At 33.2% G+C, this 23,305-nt stretch overlaps 1 protein-coding gene across 1 annotated transcript in view; it reads right to left on the bottom strand.

Annotated features, from left to right (window-relative positions):
• brat (tripartite motif-containing protein brain tumor) overlaps nt 1-22,787 on the bottom strand; it is a 523,432-nt gene extending 500,645 nt beyond the window's left edge. Inside the window, exon 1 of the mRNA XM_072530457.1 lies at nt 22,404-22,787. The gene's annotated coding sequence lies outside the window, so the exon portion shown is untranslated. The remainder of the gene's footprint in view (nt 1-22,403) is intronic.
• Nucleotides 22,788-23,305: the final 518 nt, after the last annotated feature.

Raw genomic sequence — 23,305 nt, 5'->3', positions numbered from 1 at the left:
GTAGCCCCAGAAATGGTGTTATTGCCCTGTTTTAGCTAGATTTACACTTTTTATCAATCTTATGCTTTTGTACTCTGGTACCTAAATAACTACAATGTGGCTTTATTTCTCCAGAGTCTCAACTTTATCTAGATGTCTATTATCGTCTTCTTTTGCTATTAAATGCACTGGTTGCTACTTGTTACCAGAGAATATTGAGATTCATATTTTATTAAATAATCTTCTCATATCTTGCAAAAAACGACTGCTTGCTCAAAATGCATTCATATATGCTTTCAAAGCGCATATTATCTACAAAAAAGGCAAAATTTCTTCTTTGGATTTTACAGTCCAACTTACAGATGCTTTCTTCTTGGCCCACAACTTAATGAAGAATGTTTTGTTAAAGATATATCTTCGAGGTAGCTAGTTTCTTTCTGTCTCTAAGACAGGGCACTTTGACCAAACTCTTGGTACTGATATGTGCCAAATCTGGGGATCCTACCGAAGTCCGTGTAGTGCTTCCTATATGCCGCTAAACATCCCTGTGATACAAAAGGAAGTAGGTTATGCATGACACCTATCATCTTTATTGTTAGGATTTCTTCTTTTACAGTTAATTTTTTGACATATGCCTCTCCCAACTACTTCCATCAATCTCTATTCTGAGCAACATACTTCAAATTTATTTAAGCAATTTTTTTGTTGTTAGGATTATTATTTGCAGAGTCATGCCAGAGCCTGGAATGAACCAAACAAAAAAAAAACAGTATATTATTATCCTTCTTTAGTGGCATGGACCACCACCACCACAATGAAAATTGGTTGGAAGCTACATAAAAGATTATGTACTTATTTATTTTCAAAAAAAGTTTATGATAGACACAACACATCGTTATCAGAGGGTCTGCTATTCATCGTTGGCGAAGGCATTTGTGCATAAGTCAGAAATTAGAAAAATTTAATGTTTTCAGATTTGTACGGACTTTAAGTTGCTGATGATTTTTCCATATATATATATATATATATATATATATATATATATATATATATATATATATATATATATATATATATAATTGTGTTTATTTATTAAACTGAAAAATATGTATGTATATTTACCATATTACCATAATACAGCTCTGTTTGCCTCCACAGTCAGTCATAGGCTTCTTTAAGTTTTTTTCATTTATTTCTATCTTGTACTGTTACAAACTAACTTGATGCCATCTAACCACTGAATGGGAGGTTTACCTTGCTGCGTTTATCATTCCTTGGCCGCCATTCCAGAATCTTTTTTGTCCATCTCCGATCCCGCAATCGTACTGTATGTTTCACCCATCTACAGCTAGGCCTTGTGTTCGGGAATATCATCCACCTTTGACTTTGTCAAGTAATTCATAAGAGACTTGTTAACCCTCAGTTCATCGGGTGTGGTCTGTGAGTCTACGACAAAATAAAAATTTTGGATAATTCTCTCATTTAATTTTTTTAAATTTCTACCTTTTCAGTAACTTCCTAGAAATTAAATACCATTCGTTTTTTTTTATACAAAACTGTTTTTAAAATTTCTAAATAGCTGCTGCATGGCCGTTTGTCCTGACAGACCCCACCCGATCAAATGTGTAACAATATTTGTATTGCTTCTTAGTTGTATTTTTCTTGCAATCTTGTTTCACTTGGCAACCCTGTGCATTTATGTGAACTTAATTATTCGGTTGTTCCGAGAAAATACGTCAGTTCACCGATAAAAACACTGCCGTATCATATATACCGAAGAAAGAAAAAAATGTGATTGCTGTTTCCACTGTGCACAGAGATGATCGGATTGATGAAGATACTGGTGATCAGAAAAAAACCAAAAAATAATTACTATTTATAATTCCACAAAGAGTCGAGTAGCTGTTGTAGACAGAATGATCACATCATATAATGTTTCCAGAAATACGAAACGTTGGCCAATGGTAGTAGTTTATAATCTTAATCTCGCAGCAATTAATGCATTTGTAATTTACAAAGGCAACAAACCAGATGGAGAATTTTCCAAAACGCGAAGACTATTCCAAAAAAACCTAGGTATGGAATTGGTACAGGAGAGTATACGACGGAGAGCAGTTGACACGCTTTTGACAAAAGCTGTGCGTGCTTCGGCCTTGAGACTCTCAGGCATTGAGGTCACTAATGTCTAGAGCCTGACCCACTACTCTGAGACGCGTAATGTAGGTTGCCTATTATGAATTTGGATCGGGGAAATTACTGACAGACTTACGCATGACGTCCGAGATCGGATAATCATTTTTGACTAAAATAGATGTTAATAATTATTTTTCTTTCAAAACGAATTGTCATTACAACAAGCAATTTTAGTTCTATCATATAATGATTTAATGACTCCCTTTTAAACATTTATGTTGTGATTTGATTTATAATTTAGATATATGTTCATATGTGTTGGTTTTTTTATACATGAGTCCCATATCCACTATTTTCCTTTGAGATTAATACATCCAGAAAAGGCAACGATTAATTTTATTTCTTTTCCATTGTAAGTTTTATTGACTCCTTTTTTTTATCTTTTATTTATATTAATCAGAAGTGTGTCCAACAGATCATCTACATATTTCCAACGTATTGTGGGCTTTAAATTTTGATTAGGAATATTTGTTTTGAAATCTTCCATCAATATATTAGCTAATAATGGATTTAAAGCACAGCCTAAAAATTTTGTTTATAGAAATCATTGTTTAGATGAAAATAAGTGTTGTTAGTAGATAATGTCAATAGTTCCGTTATAGCTGACACATTTAATTTGGTTCTATAGTTGTTAATCTATCATTTTGCAATTTGGTCCTAAATTGTTTTTAAAGTTTCATGTAATGGTACATTTATATATAGACTATTTATTTGTATAAAAACTTACTTAGAAAATATTACATATTATACAAATCAATGTACCAAATTATATTAACATTTAAAAAATATAGATAATTTTAATGAAATTTGTGATTTTTTTTCTATCTAATCGTTGTTTTATTTAAGTTAAGCATAGCCCCAGCTATACACATCCCTGTTTATAGTAATAACTTCAGTTTGTTTTTGAATAATACATCTACAAAAAAGGTGCTACATATTTGATTCATTCATGCCTTGTAATGTGATTTTTTTGGCTTGCTTAAAAACGTTTTAGAAACCTTTTCTTTGTAATATCAATAAATGAATAATTTCCCCGTTTCGAAATACATTATTCAGCACAGTTATATACAAATTATTTATTAAATGATGGTTAGTTCCTCGAAAAGCTCTGGCTTTTAATATTTTTTGTTGTGCATATGAACATATATCTAAGTTATAAATCAAATCCCAACATAAATGTTAAAAGGGAAGTCATTAAATCATTATATGATAGAACTAAAATTGCCTGTTCTAATGACAACCCGTTTTTAGAAGAGAAATAATTATTATAACATCTATTTTAGTAAAAAATGATTATCCGATGTCGGACATCATGCGTAAGTCTGTCAGTAATTTTCCCGATTCAAATTCATATTAGGCAACCCACATTACGCGGCTCAGAGTAGTGGGTCAGGCTCTAGACATTAGTTTGAGGTTGACGTTGTACCAGAGCCCCAGCCAGGTAAGAGAGGAAATTTTAAATATTTCAAAAGACGCAAAACTCGCTTTTTTTTTCAAAATTTGCAAATCCTTGCTATGTATGGACCACATAATGGCATGCTGCAAAGATTGCTTAGAAAATTTGACCACCAAAGTTTGACCACTGTAGTTTGTGTCCACAATTTAATTTTTTAGTTTATACATGTTTTTGTAGTACTTTGTTTGTTTCTAATTAAAGTTTTAAATGTTTTTTTTTGTTTGTTTCATTATTTAGTCACTGTTCACAAATTTGAAAAACTATGCGTTGATATTGTAAACATTTTTAAAATTTACCTAATACAACTTAAAAAAAATTTGGAATTGTTTCTGTAATAAACATTATATAGTAAATGATTTGTTTAAAACACGTTGGTGCGAAATTAGCACTAAAATGTATGCTGTTGCTCGGGAGGCGGTATTTCATTTTGGTCCTCATAGACCACACCCGACCGAAAGTGTTTCAGAATGGTCACCCGATGAACGGAGGGTTAAAGTATCTATTAAAAGATGACAACGCTGACTAGGAGAAAAGAATAGTAGTTAATCGAAACCGCAAGTTACAGACATATTATATGAATTAGTCTGGGCGTTTACCTGACACTCAGTTGCGTATCATTTACGTTGGTAAGTGAATTTAAAAAAATTATTTGTACTAAAAAAGTATTTGAATCAAATTTATGGTTTTGGACAATGAAAAAAAAACAGGGTATGGTACAAGGTCTTATGACCAAGTGCCAGAGATTAATGTGTTTCGCCTGAAGAAATAGAAGACACAAAGAGTATCCTTTTGGCGACACTCGAAGAACGTTGTGATCAACTAACACCAGGTTCAACTAAATAGGACCAAATGGGGAAATAAACTTAGATAGATTGGGGCTCAACCAGATTTATTGTACCAATAATGATGATGATTTTTTGATTCTTTTAATTATACTTCGTAATTAATAAATACCTTACATTTTTCCGTTAACGTGTTAAAATACATTTTAATTATAGCTTATATTAATCAACTTCGTATATATATGTTAATGTAATTTGCACGGAAATGTCAGTAAAACTTCATTTAAGTTAACATTTCGGAGATTATTCATAGATAAGACTGCCTCAGTAAATATTACTCTTTCTAATGAATATAATGCACTTAATTCAGGCAAACCTTAGATTACATAAGAAATAACATGTTGAAATGAGAAATTTCTCTCGCTCAAGGTTACAACTGACTTTATTAGAAGAATCTGTATAGTCGACACCGTTAGGTAAAATTTGTATGCACGTACAAAATTATTAAATGAGATTTTGCAAAATTGAATTAGTTTTGAAAGATGAAATAGAAGTTTTTCAAGCAATACAGAATTGGAATCGTATTTTTTATCTGGAGAGTTGTAAATCGCTCAGATATTAAATTAAATAAGTATATATATATACATATATATAAAGTAGTTAGGTATTATTGACTGACACGTTATGTAAAATAAAGTTTTATTTTGAGGTTGCAGTCATTAATAGGGTAGGAAAGTAAAACTCTTTGTTCTTTAATCAAGCTTTCGCAAAATTTATTTGCTTCTTCAGGATATGCTAAAATATGGTAACAGTAAATACAACGAAATTAGAACTAAATAGCATTGTATAAAACTAGTAAAAAAAAAAAAACTTACAACATGAGGTTAATCCATTAAATTTTCAAATTTGCAAAACATTAAAACTTAACTTATTTTAAAAATTATACAGTTATGTAAGTACAATATTCCAATTTAATTTAATTTTGTAAAAATTCATTTTGACATTGATTGTTTGATTTATGTCAGAAAGACACTCGTTTCTGTTTATTATATTTTTTGTTGTTGATAACTAGCTCTTGATTATTATTATGGTTACGTATAAAGTGGCGCCAAATATGAATATTTAAATTTTTTGAAATTCTAATATTTATAGTCAGAAAATCTAATATAGCTAGTTATCAACAACAAAAAATATAATAAACAGAAACGAGTGTCTTTCTGACATAAATCAAACAATCAATGTCAAAATGAATTTTTACAAAATTAAATTAAATTGGAATATTGTACTTACATAACTGTATAATTTTTAAAATAAGTTAAGTTTTAATGTTTTGCAAATTTGAAAATTTAATGGATTAACCTCATGTTGTAAGTTTTTTTTTTACTAGTTTTATACAATGCTATTTAGTTCTAATTTCGTTGTATTTACTGATACCATATTTTAGCATATCCTGAAGAAGCAAATAAATTTTGCGAAAGCTTGATTAAAGAACAAAGAGTTTTACTTTCCTGCCCTATTAATGACTGCAACCTCAAAATAAAACTTTATATTATATATATATATATATATATATATATATATATATATATATATATATATATATGTATATAATATATGTAAATACTTTTTTATTTTTGGGTGTGGTAGTCAATAAAAAATAGAGCTTTGCTAAGGCGTACTATTTATTCTGATACGCCTTAGCAAAGCTCTATTTTTTATTGACTACCACACCCAAAAAGAAAAAAGTATTTACATATATTTTTTCCAAACTAGTCAAAAAACTTTGGACTATATGTATATATATATATATATATATATATATATATATATATATATATATATAGAAAAGAAATTTATTCTTTGCAGATAAGTTAAATAGTAAAACTCTTAAATATTGGGGTATATTAGTAATAAACTAAAATAAACTCTTAAATATTGGGGAAATCTGCAAGAAAGACTCTAATGAGTATCAATTGTTTCGCCGAACGTTTTCGCCAAAGAGAATTAATCTGGCTTCTTCAGGGCTGAAAGAGAATAAATTATAATTAGCTACCATATATTATCTATTAAAAAACATTATTGATCTTACCGTAACTTAGAATTGTAGAGTTAGAATATTAAAAAACTTTGCTAGTAACATAATGGTGTTTTTTGTTACTATGTGCAAAAAAAGTTTTTTTTTTTTATAACGTTGGAAATGTATGGTAGCTTTGAACTTAAAACGCAAAGGTTTACGCAAAGTTAATCGAAAAAACCCAATGTAACTACATTTAAAAGGAGGTAATTCTTTGAATTGTCGGCAATAACTAAATTTTTGATTGTTAGAAAGTTTAAAAGTGAGGTTCTGTTTTAGCCAGAACGCATTCGCTGACAAATTCAAGTAGTTCTTATGGATCTTTATGTCGTTAAGGTTCATTGGTAAAACCGAAACAATTTAAATCCCAGTATAGGGAAATATTATTTTGATTTTCTTTTTTTAATTATATTCTATTGTTCATGTATTATTATAATATCTTATTGAGATGTATCTAAGAAAAGCAAGGGAATGTTATCTTTTTAAGTTAATCAAAATTAATTATAAAGGTAGGTTAGTTGTTCAAATGAAATCGTAGGCTTCCACGGCCAGAGTCAGAATTATAGTTTATTCGTCTTCCGGGTTTGGACCGTGTCATTTGTGAGTGACCCAAAAGTGGGTTCATCTCGACGTTTCGCTACAATTGTATGTAGCTTCTTCAGGAGAACAAAAAAGAAAAAGAAAACAAAAGACAGGAAGATGGGTAGTTAGCAACGGTAACTCAGTTACTCAACGCAACCAGAGGCGAATACTAACTACCAAGATGGGCAATTGGTCACAGTAACTCAACTACTCAACGCAGCCAGAGGTGAAAACCGAATGCCAGGACAGGGATTCACGTCCAACAGCTCAGAACTCTAACGCGTCGAGAGGCGGGGAGTGAATCCGACGATTACTCCGCTACCGCTCTATTTATAGTCGCGGTGACCTGTCGTGTCGGGACGTATCGGCACACTCCGTGGCGCGAACATCAAGAAGCGCGCGCTGGCCAATCATGTGGCTGCATCGTGGTAGCGGGACCGGACGGCGGCTCTAGACTGAGATTCCAGATGGGAGACAAGTAGTATCCTTCCTCTCGATTGATATTATGTGGATTTTTTCGGATCTCTAGAGATTCGCGGATTTTCCTGGAATAAAAGAAGGGGCTCTTAGAAATAATATGGGTTTTTTCGAACAATATGAAATGACCGGTTTCTTGGCAGTGTTCTGCAACTGCAGAATGGGAGAAAAGACCTGATCGAATGCATCTTTGATGCTCTTGAATCCGAGTTTTGACGGAACGACCAGTTTCGCCAATATACACTTGTCCACATGAACAAGGAATAGAATAGACACCACAGGAAGATAGGGGCGGTAACGGGTCCTTAGGAGAGGGTAGATATTGTGAGATTTTCTTGGGTGGTCGAAAAGTAGTCCTGATACCTTCTTTGCGAAGAATTTTGCCAATCCTATCAGTGACACTTCGAATATACGGAAGAAAAGCCACAGGAGTATTACCCGAAGATTCTGAATTTGTCGTCCTAGGGTGTAAAGGGGGATGTAGATGTCGGTGTGTAATATTTTGAATCTACTTGAATGAAACTCCCTTTTAGATTTATTGTTCTCACGGTGGAGAATTGTAGTGTTAGTATAGTCCATGAAATGACCAGTGGAATGGACATGTTTGGCTAATGCACAGCGGTCAGGGTGAAGTCGAGAATCACTTTTGTGTAGTGGAATACGTGATTTCAATAATTGAGATGTTTGGCCGATGTAGGAATTGCTGCAAGAGATGCATGGAATGTCTCTGTAAGACTCCTATAGATAGGCTTAGTAACATTCCATGATTCACTTACAGCAATTCCTACATCGGTCTTTCTTGCAGATTTCCCCAATATTTAAGAGTTTACTATATATATATATATATATATATATATATATATATATATATATATATATATATATATATATATAAGCTAGAAAACGTTGTTACAAAATGAATGTATATAATGTTTTAATATTTTCCACTACAGTTCTTGTCTAATTACATTCTACGCTAACGATAAAGCTATTCATCTAATAATATGCCTGGTCCATCCCGTCCATCCCGTCCATATTTGCACCTAATTAGAGTAGAGTTAAAGTTTTGTCTCCACGGTCCAACACGAAATGACCTTTAAACGTGATTAACTTCTTAATTAAGTTAATAACGAAGCAAACTTCATTTAATGGATTAAAATAACTAAAACTGTCCCCAAGTTTGACAATTAATTTACGTCATGTTATCGTTTATTAAGTCGTCAAGTTTTCTATCTAGTGTACAAACTTAAGACGATTTGGGACTTCTGGCTATTTGAAAGTTTTGAAAACTGTAGTTGTGATAGTAAAACAAAGTATACAATACAAAGTATACAAGTTAAAATGCTCTAGCTGAATTTATAGGATTAAAATGTCCATTGTATACGGAGAATGAACTAATTATATATTTAGTTCAGCGTTTCTCAACCTTCAGTATTCGTGGCTAATTTTTTTAGTTAGTGGGGCACCAAGAGTGGGGCAACAAATGCAACTTTAGATATTTTCATAGGTAGATGCCGAGAATTGCCAAAATAACTGTCAAACTTAATGTGCATTTTGGGGTTCTCCCGGAAAAATATTAATTTTTGACGGTTCTCTGAAGATATTGTAATTGTGCTAACTAATTATTAATCTTCCGAAGATTTGATAATGTTAAATTGATTATTGGTAAATATTTGGCAGTTTCTAACTGTAATACAGAACGAGTCTACAAACCTAATACATCCGTATTACCAAGTAAGTCAAATAAATACATATTCAAGATCCACCTTTGTGCTCAAATTAACCAACGGTAAACCAAATGATACCTTTTGATTATTATCAACAACAATATTACCTAAAGGTCGAGTATTAATGAATATCATCCAACAAAATACCTTAAGATACCTACTTGTTTCCCATACATCCTACTTATTGTGCTGTTTACCGCAATTCCTCTGTAATTTTCACAGTGATCCTTGTTGCCCTTTTTGTGGATAGTTGACATGATAGATAATTTCCACTCTCTATGTGCAGCAACAGATACTAATAACGATGGAGATGATGATATAAGAATATATCTCGAAAGTCCATGTCAACTATCTCTTCCTCTGCCAACATTTACTCCGATAGAGGTTCGACAACAAATTCAAAGAAAGCTCCTGGCTATGATTTGATAACAGGAGAATTACTTCAGAAGCTACCGAGAAAAGCATTAGTGTTATTAATAATAATAAACAACAGTATACTACGTGTTCGATACTTTCCAATACAATGGAAATTTGCTCAAGTTACTATGATTTCGAAACCTGGTAAGCCCACAACGCATGCAAATTTATATCGCCCTATAAGCCTATTCCCAATAATGTCGAAAGTATTAGAAAGGCTACTATTACATAAAATCGAGCAATTCGCATAAACGAAATTATACCACAATGCCAATTCGTAAATATAATTAACGAAATAGTAAATATAATTAAAACAACTCTCGAAGAGAAAAACTTTTGCGCTGGAGTATTTCTAGATACACAACAGGCATTTGATAGAGTATGGCACATCTCAAACTGAAATTTCACCTAACAGACCAACTATGCTTTATACTAAAATCGTATCTTACTGACCGTTACTTCCAAGTCAAAATTGAAGACAGCTACTCAAATTACCACATCATACAATCTGGCGTACCTCAGGGTAGCGTTTTGGGCCCATTTTTGTATCTGATATTTACAGCAGACGTTCCAACCTACAATGATACCTTCTTCGCTACTTTTGCGGATAACACGGGAATCTTGGCAGTGGATATCGGCCCTAATGTAGCATCACAAAACGTACAAAATCGTCTAGTTCAATTACAAAACTGGCTAGCGATGAAAGATCAGTGTTAATGCTAGCAAATCAGTACAAATTACTTTTACAACAAGAAAATCTACATGTCCACAAGTTTATATTAATAATACTCCCATTCCTATAAATCCAAAATACTCCGTATGATAAATAAAGCTCCATGGTATGTATCTAACCAAACATTTCATAATGATCTGGATATCCCATTACTTAAGTACATTGTAACGATAATTATATTTTGCCTACCATAGGGTAAGATTATGGGGTATAAAATTGGGGACAGAAACTATGGGGGCGAAGATAGGGCAAGCAAAACAATCGTTCCTTGTGCGAACGGCACTCAGGGTTTGTTAGGAGAGCTGGGGTAGTGGATAAGTGAACGACATGGGGTCGGATTGGGGCAGCTACAAAAAAATGAAATAAAGGGATACTTACACAAATCTCCTGGACAACTGGATTAAGACAACAAGAAAGGTCTTCTAGCTATTTTAAAGGAAGGACGCCGCTTCGAAGAATCCTAAACTTGCTGGATTTAGGAAAAATATCCTAAAATAAAAAATACATAAAGGGTTAGGAGATTTTCTAAAATAAATAAAAAAATGGATCAGAGAAACAAATCCAACGTTTATTTTTGTCTCAACAGTTATCAAAAATACAGATTGCACAAGAAGCATACTAAATAACATAATAACAAAATTAACAAAAACTTACGTGCTTATCTGTTTACAAAGTAGATTGCTACAAAAATCTTCGAAATGGTTCCTAGGTTATTTATTAATATGGCCAAATTAGATTATTAAAAATTAAGGATATCCTTGTTCATGAAAATATCGTAAAATTTAACCTTATATTTGAAATATCTTTTCTATATAATAATCAAATTAAAATTGTTTTTCAACAACAGCAGATTTCTAACACAATATAAAACTTCAAATATTACAAATTCTTTTATTTCAATGAAAGCAATTATCAAATATCAAAAATAATGTCTATTTAATTTGAAAAAATTAATATTTTAATTACCTTAATTCACAAACTTTGCCACTTAACTCTTGCTTAACTCTTGCTAAAATTTGCTACTTCTGGGATTGGAGCTGCAAGGAAAAAACTCTCTACTGGAACAAAAAGGAAACCATTTCCCTACGCAGGAATGAAGCTCTGACGTAGATGGGGTTGGATCAAGCAGGCAAACGACAACAAAGCTGGTGGGGCAACCTATATAATCATTTTCCAAAATTTCTTCAGTTACGGTGTACTGCACAAATCTTACGATGATTACTCTGTTCTAAACTGCCATTATGCAAAGAGTATTATCACCTTAACCGGTCTTAAGACATAACACAAAAAAATTGAATCGACTGCCGATTCAAAATCGCCCAAACATCTTTCTAGTCTGAAATCTCTTGCTTGACTCCTCTCTGCCTTACATTTCACAAATTCAACCAAAATAAATTCCCCTTGCGTCTCACAGCTAGTTTTTGTGGTCTACGAACCTAAACAAACAATCTACCCTCGACCCTTGCTCGTCGACAACCTTGAAATATTCCCAGCTTATTACGTTTTAGAAAAATTGAATACCTGACTCGCAATATTATATTAGGGAACTCGAATGTAAACAAATCGTTTTCAACGACAAAAAACAACTCAAATTCGTAGAAATAGCACGTATTATATTGATTATTTTAAACGTTGCAAATAGACAAACAGGGGCGTCTTTAGAAATTTTTAACATATAAATATTTCGTAGTTAAAAAAATTTAAAACGCTACAACATAATAAAGAATCACTCAATAAAATATAAAAATCGCACCACTGATCACAACAACGAAATGATAAATAATTTATTCGCCCAACCACTTGCCGAAAGAAAATTGAAGAGAGTATGGACAGATGACCTACAGCAATAATACTTAGAGAACCTTCACTGGACGGTACCTAACTTTACTTACAGACTATTTACTTATTACTCTGTGTAAAGAGTAGATTGTAAACATGCAATGTAACAATAAAAAAATTTCAATTACAATTTTTATGGGGCTCCTTACCTACTTTTTTCAAAATAAAAGTAATGACGACATATTTCACAAGTTCTACATCTTCGACAAGTTCTTAACGGTATTTTTGTCTCGCCATTCCTTCAAGATGTTCATAGAGAGTTATTTCCGTTTTTCTATATCGCCATTTATTTAGTGTCTCCTTCACATTTGTTAGTTCTTGAATTCGTTCAGTGCTCACTTTGTTAATTAGTGTTAACCCTTAATCTATGGCTAAAATCCCTTATTCTATGACTGTTTGACTGTATAGAATTATGAATATGGAAGTTGGTAAATTATCTATAATCACAACCTGGACAACACACAACAGTGTTGTCGTTAAAACTCAATTATCATTTCTCAGAATTTAGTGCTTACAATTAAGATACTCTAGTACATATATATTAATTTTCACATTTGGCTTTTTTTACAGAAAAACAAAATATTTGTTTGCCATTAAACTTATTAAGTAGTATGTGTCGCCAGGGGTTTTAAAACTTCCTTTCACTCATTTCAGCATATTATATTTACTCTAGAGATCTGTTTTGCGCCTTCCTGTTTCAGTTTTTATTACGGAATTAAAATAATGCAGAGAAAAATATCGTCGTAACTTTTTGTACTAAGTAATTGTAGAAAATAATAAAAATATGCAGATCTCTGCTGGTACACTCGTAGACCGTGTCTATTTCCTGGTTGCTTGCCTTAACATTATTTAAATTAAACTTTTCTATTTATTTTTACTGTTAGAGATAATCAGATGAACGTGTATGATACTAAACGGTTTATTTAGTGAACGACTTTATTTGCAAGCTATTTTTTGTTTAAGTTGAGAAAAGGTAAAGTGAAAAATTTTAAATATAACAAGGAAGATCAGGGAGTTAGTGGATAAGCTTAAAGGAAGAGAAGTTATTATTTTTCGCATTCAAAAAAGAAACGTATGTTGCAGTTTCGCAACTCTATATAAACCTTGTTAAATTATTAAGAGATTTTTTGTTAATTTTCATTCTCCCCCTATATTAAGCCAAGATTCCGCGTACAAAAATACAGACGCTATAGAACAATAAACGGTTGTAATACAATGTTACAGACAAAATACATACAGTTCTTTCATACATTATATGTTACCAAAGTTAACAAAGAACGATAGAACAATGAATGGCTTTCGTTAAAAGTGCAGATCGCTGGGTAATTATAGCCCACACGTAGCGTCAACTTGTTAAAAACAACTCTTTACCCAACGGCCATCTCAGTCAGCATCAACCAGTCAGTTACAGACAGTTGTTCCAGCCATTAGAGGTGAAGGCTGCTCAGTGAGTTACATACAGTAATTCCAGCCAGTAGGGGTAGAGGCTGCTCAGTCAACAGAGTAACAGTGAGTTACAGACAGTCGTTCCAGCCAATAGAGGTGAAGGCTGCTCAATCACTCAGTCACCACCAGTCAGTTACTGACAGTCGTTCCAACCACTAGGGGTGGAGGTTGCTCCGACATCAACGACACTTTTGTTTCTGACCTGCCAAGAAGACAGAGTCTTCGCTACATGGTAGTATTTCACTATCTTTACTGCACGTGGTAAAGTACATATTGTATTATACAACAATTACATTGTTTGTTGTTTCATGACAAGTACGGGTTACTTGTATAATGGCTAGTTACATCGAAGAGATAATAAATTTTATTTAAAAAATCCTTTATAAAAGGTATAAGAATATAAAAGAACCATTTTAGGCTACATGACAGAACGTTTTCGGAAAGACTATTCTATATCATCAGTGATTTTACCCGAAATAAGTATTACCACTTTAATTAAAGCAAACGTTAAGGTTAAATTTTAACTAAGGTTAAAGCAAATGTGGTTAGCAAATAGCAAACAAATTACACAAATACATAAGTAAAGCCAATAAATATACTGGTGTTGCTGGCCCTGAGACGAAGTCATGTGATGAGAGGCGAAAGATACAACATCTTAAGACTCATAATTCAAGGAAAAGTAGAGGGTAGGAAAAGCCTAGGAAGAAGACGAATTTCCTGGTTGAAGAACCTGAGAGAGTGGTTTGGTTGCAGCTCAAAGGAATTGTTCAGAGCAGCTGCCTCGAAGGTCATAATAGCCATGATGATTGCTAACCTTCGTCGCGGAGATGGTACTTAAAGAAGAATAGACCAAACGAAATATTGTTCAAAAAATAGAAAACATAAAATGTTAATCTCATTTACAAAATCCCCTGAAGATATATTATTTGTATTTTTATATTTTTATTTAAAATAAAAGAGCTTAGTATATTACATAACTTTCATACAGCAAATGAAAACTCAAGAACCCCTTCACCCACTGGCCTCAATAAGCCTCGAGTTCTTGGTTAGAACAACACATATATATATTATAATAACGTTAAACAAAAACTGATTTCATGCGAACTGCTATCTCTTTTTAATGAAAAAACAATTATTACTTTTCCGCCCAATAAGCAAGTTAGATGTACTTGAAGTAGTACGATATCGCGTTTGCTAACTTTCCTAGAAATTTATTGTAATATTAGCAATAGTGTTTCGCGTACTGCTTACACAAAAAAATAATGTTTATTAACAACTTATATTTAGTTTTAAATTGAAAGTATAAATTGGGTATCAGAAATAATAAGTTTAAATTGGGTCTTCATATTTTCTCTATGTTTATTATAGTATATCATTTCTATCTAATTAGGAAAATTGATGTGTCTTTTAACACGTCTTTGTTATTTGCTTGTATTACTTTTTCCAACATGGAACTTGCTCTAAGCATTTTACCTTTAATGTACATATTGTGCTTCAATTTTTGTTTACCTTGGCTCCACACACACAATTCACCCAATATATATTTTTTTTAACTATAGTGTGTTTTCGCCATCTAAATCAGCAGTAATTTCCTTTTGCGTTATAGATAATCATACATATTTTAGATATAAACTTCTTCTTCTTCTCCTTCTTTTTATATAGATATGACTCTGTCTGTTTTTCAATGTGCCTCCAGTAAGTTGTCGTTCCATCGTTTTCGTGGTCTTCGTACTGATCGTCTTCCTATTGGGGAACCGTCTCTTGCCGTCTTTACTACTCTACTTGTTGTCATTCGGCTTATATGATCGTTCCATTCTACTCTTGTATTTCTTACTCAGTTCTTGATGTTCTCCACTTTGCATCTACGTCGTATATTTGTACTTCCAGCTCTCTCCCATAGTGTCTCACCATCAATGTTTCTAAGTGTTTTTATCTCTGCTGTTTCTAACTTCCTTTTTGTCCTCCCTGTGTCAGATCTTGTTTCTGCCACATATGTCATTATTGGTCGGATGACTGTTTTGTAAATTCTGCCTTTCTTTTTTTGCCCGATATTTTTATTTTTCCATATTGTTTCATTTAGGCAGCCTGCGGCTCTGTTTGCTCTATTTACTTCTCATATATGTAATCAACATGGCATAAAAAAGCAAACTTTCGGACATAAAAAAAAATAAATACAAAATAAATAAATTTGCATTCATGTGTGATGTAGGAGAGCATAGCAATCTTGGAAAACGAATGAAATTGGCTCGTGAAACTTCACTGGAAGAAGCAATCTTAAAATGGTATGGGTAACAACGTTCTAGTGGGATTCTGGTCTGAGCAGTCGAATTGAAATTTGCTGCAATTAAATTAGCAAATCATATCTACATACCATTCAGAGCAAGTGATGGATGGCTCTGACGCTTTCGTAAAAGGCACGGAATCATGAATAAAAGCATTTACGGCGAAGTTTCAACTGCACCAAAAGAAGAAACAGAACCTTTTAGGCAAAAATTAGTAGAAAATATAGCAGGAAGGTAACGAAATGCTATTATAATCTCAGATTTACAATGTTGACGAAACTGGTTTGTTATGGCGTACTTTGCCTGAAAGCGCACAAGTATCTTGGCACTGCTTTGTGCTAACGCCGATGGATCGCATAGATTGACACCTGTAGTGGTTGGCAAATCTCGCAAACCTAGAGTTTAAAAGATATAATGCATCATATGCCCCTTTTATACTATAGCTCTAAGAAGGCATGATTCACCTCAGATATTTTCAAAAATTGGTTTTTCAAAGAAATTGTAACTCCAGTGAGAAAATTTCAAGAGAAGAAATTGGGAATACCGTCAGAAGAGGTAAAATGTTTATTGCTTTTAGACAACGCTCCTGCTCACCCCTCTGAAAATATTCTACGTTCAGAAGATGGAAACTTCAGGTGTATGTTTTTGCCAAAAAATACAACATCGCTTATTTAACCCATGGATCAGGAAATAATTTTGGCAGCCAAACGAATATATCGCAGAAAGTTTTAAGACAAAGTAATGGTTGTATTGTACGATGGAGATAATGCAGAAGATACAAGAGCGCAACGTATCTTGCAAAAAAGGTCTTACAATTTAAAATCAACAATTTTTAATTTTGCTGCAGCATGGGAGGAGGTGAAAGAGCAAACATTAAAAAATGGTTGGAAGAATTTGTTTGATGGCCAAGATGCAGACATAGATTTAGAAGGGTTGAAAGTTACTAATTTCTGTAGGACAATACATAATAATGCCGGAGAACATGTAGCCGAGGAAGATGTTTTACAATCGCTAGAAGTAGATGAAGGTGACCCTGGGTATAACATCATGACTGAAAGTGAAATAGCAGATGAAGTTATGAACCTTAAAAATGAGGACGGAAGTAAAGATTGCAAACAAGACTGTTAAAAATGAAGTTATCAGAGGTAAGATCATATCTCGACGATCTAACAACATTTATTGATTATTCATCCAATAGTTAAACTGTTTTTAGGGAGTTGATCATAGAAAAACAGGGAACTTGTTCAAAAAGGGATTACCAACAGCAAGCGCGTCGATATCCACAGCAACTTCACTTCACGACGAATGTCCGAAGACAATTACTTAAATAGAATTTTGTTTGTATGTTGTATTTTTTATATATTATATCTAATTACAGTGTACATATATATTTTCAAAAAAAAGTATTATGATTTATTTTAACCATATTTTTATATAACGGACTTTCGGCTTTAACGGACACCCCCTCCCCCCAAGTAGTCCGTTATATCGAGGTTTTACTGTATTTGTTAAAATTTCATCAGATTTTCTCATTAAGTTTTATTCATATTTTTATACATACTTATATTAATAACTTAATATTTTATTTTTTTATTCGTATTTCCACACACCTTAGCCTTTAACAATTTATTAAATTTACATGACGTTTACTAATTGTTTGCAATGTTATACAGTCGTAAAGATTTTAGTGGCCACCTTTCACATTGATACAGTGATAGTATTTCTCATTTGGTATTGAAGAAACCAGATTTGCCATTGACATTTTTATATTTTTTGCCAGCTGTAATATATTTGTTTGCTTAAATCTTATGTAAATATCAAGCGGAAAGACATACTGAGTGAAAGTTATTACTTCATTGCAACTAATGTATTTATACAGGGAGATCCAGTCGATTTGACTGAAATAGCAATATCTATACGAACTTCAAATTTATATATAATAAATTTCACTATTGATATATGGTAGACAAGTCGAAATACTTTGAGCTCCACAACTTTTACAGTTTTTGAGAAGAAACAGTGTAAATTTAAATAATAAACCGAAATATATAGAAGCAGTGTACAGTGGTCTGTTAATAGCTGTAAGTACAGTTTCCAAATTGGCAGTAGTTTGATTACAAACATTGTTTTTATATACATACGAAGAACATTATTTATATTTCGTATTTATTAATTATTTAAAAAACTGGTTTCAACTCTTGGCATTATCTTGCTAATTTCTAGATCGACTATTTACTTTTAAATAAACAGAGTGGGGCCTACCCAAATTAAAATTATTGAAATGAAAATCCAATTTAAATTTAAAAAAAGATAGAAGATTAAATTTGACAAAATGACAGGTGGTACTCCTGACTACAGGGGTCCATCAATTAATCCCGATCAGCAAAACATTACTTATTCTACCATCACTAAGCAACAACCATTAACAAAATTCCCAACAAAAAACCAGGCCATAATTTTACCGGCAGTAGATGAAATAACAACAGAAGAGTACACTATTGCAGTAGGAACTATAGTCCATCCAAAAAATGTACTGTTTTCATCCAAAATGTTAAACGGAAGAATGTGCATCTACCTTTCAAGCATACAGGTCGTAGATGATTTTCTTAGTCAACATGGTGAAATTAAAATTGGACAACATACAATTAAAGCACGTAAACTAAGTACACCCGCTGATAGATTAGTTTTATCCGATGTATGTCCATCTATACCCCATGACATAATCGAACAGTCTTTAATGAATCTTGGTTTCAAATTAATGTCTCCGATTTCGTTCCTTAGAGCTGGAATACAAGACCCGCAATACAGCCATGTACTTAGTTTTCGAAGACAAGTTTACTTTGCACTTACAGACAATTTTACTGTACCCGATTCCGTCCTAATTCATTTTGAAAATATTTCAAACCGAATTTTTCTTTCAGATAAACTAACTTGTTACAAATGCCTCCAAGCTGGTCACGTTTTCTCAGACTGTACCTCAAATCCCTCTTATCCACAAAATACTCAAAAGCCCCAAACGGAGGAAAATGTTCTTCCATAAATACCATCCACTATCTCCGAACAAAATCAAATTACACATGTAAATGACGAATCTCGAGAAGAAATGGATACTCAAGTCATGAGTCAGGATCTGTATCAATCAAAACGATAGACAAAAGGTACAAAACCAGGGATCTAAGGATATTTTAAAAATTGCTCAAGATGAGACACAATATTCACTCGAAAAAAAAAAAAACAACAATGCACCGGGAGATAACGGAATTGTTACAGAAGCTATAAAACTTTTTCGGAACCTCTCTACCAAAGAAAATACAAGACCTCGTTAAATTTGCTTGTGCAGTCCGAAATCCCCATAACTTGAAATAACCCCATTACAATTCCTCTGCATAAATTGATTGACAACATAATCTAGATAATTACAGGCCAATTTCTCTAATCAACCATTTATACAAATTCTACATCAGAATAATAACCAATCGATTGGAAACAAAATTTGAACTTTATCAGTCAAGAGAACAAGCTGGTTTTTATTCCAACTATGGTACAAATGACCATCTACAGAGCATAAAAGTCTTGATTGAAAAATCAATTAAATACAATAAACTTTCTTAATTTTTTTGTTTAATTTGCCGTATCGGAAGATTCCAGTAAAAGCCTAAGAAGGTATCCATTGAATTCTGGCAGGCAACGGTCGGGGAAATCTTTTTTAAGACACCTAACGTCACGGAGACGTCAGAATATTCAGACTCGATTTCTTTCTTGTACAAGCTTACCAAAAATTAGTCCCCAATATTAAATCCGCAAGACACCACGGGCCAAGCCCGGAAACGCAGTAAGAAAATCATTTTTAAAATTAGAAAGTACTTAAAAATAAAGTTTAAATATCCATGTACAAACTTCTGATATAATTCGGAAATTATTATATCGCAAACTACTTGTTTTTAACTGTTAACATTGCGCCCTTGACACGTACCGTACCACCACTATATGCCGTGTCTCCCCCGCATTAACGCCGAGTATAGGCACCTGTCAAATTTGTAACTGGCGCTTAAACTTATCTATTAAATTATTTACCTACTCTAAATCTTTTTAAAAATTGTATTTAATATTCATTCTTAATATTTAAGTCGAAAATGCTACATTTTATGAAAGGGAATTTAATGAATATGCAATGATTTACTTATTCTGCTGAGCATAAGGCTTACTTTTCCGATCTAGCCTGATTTCAAGTGTTTTCTTTCTAACGCAATAAAAAAAAAAGAATTTAATGAAATTTTGTAGGCATATCAGTGTCGAGTCAAGGACGAGATGTATAGTTTTGGGTGTATCAACCATCATATGGGAATGTATACCATAAAAAATGAATTATTTAACTTTTTGCGGTAACTTTTTCATGGTTCCATAGAATAAGATGAAATTTTTGGCTGATATCTCGATTATTTCGGAAATAAGTTTTGCGCTAGGGGGATAATGGGGCAATTTGTGAGGATTGGTCAATGTACCAATCATCAGCAATTAATTCGCAATAAAGTATGCCACGAAGATGGGTCCTGTACCCCTTTTGCTTGATTAGATATGGCTATTAAATCTGCACGGTCCTACCAATAAAATACATATAAGGAGAGGTATTCAACAGGGAGATACTATGTCACCTTTATATGAATAAAGGAATAAATATCGATGGTGAGATGCTTAGTCAACAAAATTGCCAATGATATGTGAAATGAACTCAGCGATGCAGCACGTAAGGTAGGTCTGAATATTAATTACCAAAAGACAAAAATGATGACGAGTGCAGGTTCCAAGTCATCCTTCAAAGGTAGAAAATGACGAAATTGGAGTTGGTGACAGCTACATATACCTTGGACATATGGTAAATATTAGCAAGGATAATCAAACTGATGAGTTGCTTAGGAGAATAACTCTGTGAAGAGCAGCATATGGAACTATGAGTGATATTTTTAAAGGTGATATGCCTATTAGCTTAAAAAGCCTTTAATCAGTGTGGCTTGTCTGTTCTTTCATATGGCGTAGACGCACTCAAGGACATCTGCACAAAAATTACAAGTGACACAACGTCGAATGGAAAGATCATTGTTGAGCATAACGGTAAGAGATATGGTTAGAAGCGAAGAAATTTGTAGAAATGGTGTAAAGGATCATCATCAATCAGCCAATCCCGTCCACTGCTGGACATAGGCCTCCCTCAGTTCTTTCCAGTGTTCTCTACACTGGGCCGCTTGTAGCCAGTTTCCCGCTACTCTTTTTATGTCGTCGGTCCATCTAGTCGGTGGTCGTCCTCGGCTTCTTTTATAATTTCTGGGCCTACATTCCATAATTCGTCTTGTCCATCGTCCATCTTGTGTTCTGGCTAAGTGTCCTGCCCAGTTCCACTTAAGTCTCGTGGTTCTTTCGATGACGTCTTGAACTCCTGATCTTTGCCTGATTTGTCGGTTTGTTATGTGGTCTCGGAGGCTCACATTCAGCATTGCACGTTCCATGGCTCGTTGTGTAACTCTTAGTTTATTCGCAGATTTCTGCGTGAGTGTTAAAGTCTCTGCTCCATAAGTTTGTACAGGCAAAACACATTGGTTATAAACTTTTCGCTTAAGACACATGGGAATTGAACTTTTTAGAATATGGCTTAGTTTGCCAAATGCTGCCCATGTCAGGCCTATTCGCCTCTGTATTTCATTTGTTTGATTGTCTCTGTTTATTTTGATCTCGTGTCCCAGATATTTGTAAGTGTCTGTTTGTTGTATGGTATTATTGTCGATAGTTATATTTCCACTCATTACGAGATTTGTCATAAGTTTAGTTTTCTCAAAGTTTATCTTTAATCCTGCTCTTTCAGACAGACTTTTAAGCGAATGTAGCATAGAAACCGTATCCTGTAAGTTATCTGCGATTAATACGACATCATCTGCAAACCTCAGATGATTAGGAAGGGAAAGGATATGATATAGTCGACCAAAAAAATGAAGTGGAAACCGAAAGCGGATAGACGAAACTCGGGAAGACCTCCCACGAGATGGACTGAATACATAAGGAGTATGGATCAACTGGAATGCAACCGGGTAAGATAGATCTGAATGGAAGTTTTTCGAGGAGGATTATGTTTAACAGTGGACGACTATGGGCTGATAATGAATTTGAAAATCATTCCATTCCCACCAATCGAATTAATGAATCGTTCCATTGCACTATATTTGAGTAAATAAGTTCTATTCTTTATTTTGATGTAAGATTCATATTACTTAATTCGTTTAATCATTTATTAGATTTGTCGTCTGCACAAAGAAAATTTCTACATTTTAAACAGAATAAACATTTTTGACTTATTTTAAAATTTGGTATTAGTTTATTGAGCTTAATACAGACCTGATATTGAAGATCCACAAACAATATCGGCTTACCTTTAACTATATCGGCTGCTGTTGATAAAAATATGTGTAATCTCAAATTGTTGACAAATACAACACCAAACACTCTTCAGCAAAAAGCACCAAAACAACTGTCACAATAATCACAACAAAAAGTTAGCGCCAAAAGAGGTTATATTATGTTCTTTCTCTGGGTGTTAGTATTCCTCAGCAGACTTTATTGTTTCCTGTGGCACAACTTTTAACATATTATGCAACGTTCTAACATAACAACGGCAAGTGAAAGTGGAGTCGGACCAGCAGCTACCTTGATTGCTGTATTAAATTGCATAAATCGACGTAAGATCAAGCAGGCGGGCATGTAATGGAACAGCAACGGCGGACTCGCGAAACACGCAGTCAACTACCTCGATAAGATTCACTTTTCAACTAAGCTCAAATCGTTTCTTGAGAGGTCTTGCATTGCAGTGGTCAAGTCCGTGCTCTGCGGGGGGATTTGGGGGGTTACGCAGATTTTTGCATGATTTTTCGCATAATAATATCGGTTATTATTGTTATTATTATAAATTATGTATTAGGTGATTTTCTGCGTGGTTGATTGTTTCGGGTGAAAGTCATTGGTGAAATGTAACTTTGTAAGTGTGCAATATACATGTAGTGCAATTAACTATTCGTAAATGACATGAGATTTCTAAGGATTTAGGAACGTAATTTATTATTTTTAAGGAAATATTAATCAGTTCAATTATGATAATCAATAAATTAATAAATACGTAAAAATTAAGTGAAAGAAAGTTCTCGGCCAATGTGGTAATATGTATTTTATCATGGATTTAAAATGGATGTAAAAAAAGTCATTGCACTTGTTGCTATACTTTGAATAAGGAATAATAAAGTTAAAAAACCTATTCGCGCATAAAATGCAGTTCGGGTTT

Source organism: Diabrotica undecimpunctata, chromosome 4 (genome assembly GCF_040954645.1).
Source record: "Diabrotica undecimpunctata isolate CICGRU chromosome 4, icDiaUnde3, whole genome shotgun sequence".
NCBI classification, from domain to species: Eukaryota; Metazoa; Arthropoda; class Insecta; order Coleoptera; family Chrysomelidae; genus Diabrotica; species Diabrotica undecimpunctata.
The sequence above is the reverse complement of the archived record's forward strand: the minus strand, read 5'-3'. Positions and strand labels throughout refer to the sequence as shown.